Source organism: Aplysia californica, unplaced genomic scaffold (assembly GCF_000002075.1).
Source record: "Aplysia californica isolate F4 #8 unplaced genomic scaffold, AplCal3.0 scaffold00030, whole genome shotgun sequence".
Lineage (NCBI taxonomy): Eukaryota > Metazoa > Mollusca > Gastropoda > Aplysiida > Aplysiidae > Aplysia > Aplysia californica.
The window spans coordinates 1,186,070-1,187,471 of NW_004797300.1; the positions used below are offsets into that span (position 1 = coordinate 1,186,070).

Genomic DNA, 1,402 nt, shown 5'->3' on the forward strand with positions numbered 1-1,402 from the left:
TTTTAAATTATATTTTGGTTTTCGGGGTGGGGGTGGGGGGGGGAAGGGAGGAGGAATAAAGAACAACAGAGGAAAACAAGAATAAAAAATCATGATGGGTAATAGGGTACAGCTTTAAAAAGAGCCTGATGACAGAATATCTGCAAAATGTGACCAGCAGAAGAAACAACCACAGCACTAGTACATATATATACAAGAAAATCTAGGACAATAGACTGTTTAGTTTTAGTACGAGTTTTACGACACTTGCGGCACAATTAGATCATATAAGTGCCGAGGATCAGAGGAGTTACAAAGAAAGGAGAAATAAGGACAACAGACGTTTGATAGGAAAGAAGGAGCAGACCACACCAAAGTACCCCCCAACAACCCACATATGTAAAAAACAAGATTAGTTTACAGATCAAGAGGCAAAACAACAAAGGGCAGAGCTGCCAACCCTACCAGCCACGAAAGTGTAAGATCTTAGCTAACAATGTGTAAGATTGTAAAAAAAAAAGAGTACAATATAACAAATATCACTATTTCGTCTCAATACGCAATTAAAACTCGCAAAAATTAAAAGAACAGACCACCACGCAACACTAACACGAACTTGGCGGAAGTTGGCCTAAACAAAACGAAATTAGGTGAAAATCAATCAAGGGAAGTCACTGTGTGATGGTGTTTGTGTTATCGTCCAATAGTACATTTGCTGTCATAGGGGCCTTTTAATAATAGATTGGACTGCTGGCGGTCACGAATCAGAACAGCAAACGGAGCGAGATTTTGTTTAGACGATCCATCGGATCAAGCAAAAAGTTGTACAATTCGGCAAAGTGGTGTAAAATCTTACGATCATTGAAAAAGCTTACAAATACGCTTTTTTGGTGTAAGGTTGGCAGCTCTGAAAGGGGTGCAAAATGTATGCCAAAGGGTGTAGTTAAGGTAACATATCTTAAAATAATTGTGACGAATTGTGATGAGATCAGGGCATTCGTCAAAATGATGAAATCAAAGAAACCAACATTTTTCCACTCCTGTGACAGTTTTTAATAAATGTTTTTTTCTTAGCTCAACACCCTATATGACCATTTAAATACACATTTTTGACTAGATTTTACCGAAAAACGTTGGTCAAAGGCTTTTTAAAAAATGTAAATTTACGGTTTTCAAGGACACTAAAGCTTTGGAATTCAACAAACTTTGCTGGTCATTTTTTCCACTACTTTCACCTTTGACAACAGGCAACCCCCATCTCGTTCATTAGCAAACATCTCGACTTCTATTCAAGATGGATAGGATTTTTTTTAATCTAAAGCAAGACAAAGATAAAAGAAAAAAAGCTTTAACCCCTTCACTGCTGAAAAATTTCCATCAACATCTGTACCGACAAAATAAACTGTTAATTCAAGAGAACAGT

At 37.0% G+C, this 1,402-nt stretch overlaps 1 protein-coding gene across 1 annotated transcript in view; it reads right to left on the bottom strand.

Annotated features, from left to right (window-relative positions):
• Positions 1-1,402, bottom strand: part of LOC100533532 (nicastrin) — a gene marked incomplete in the record, with an annotated part of 45,611 nt that overhangs the window by 992 nt on the left and 43,217 nt on the right.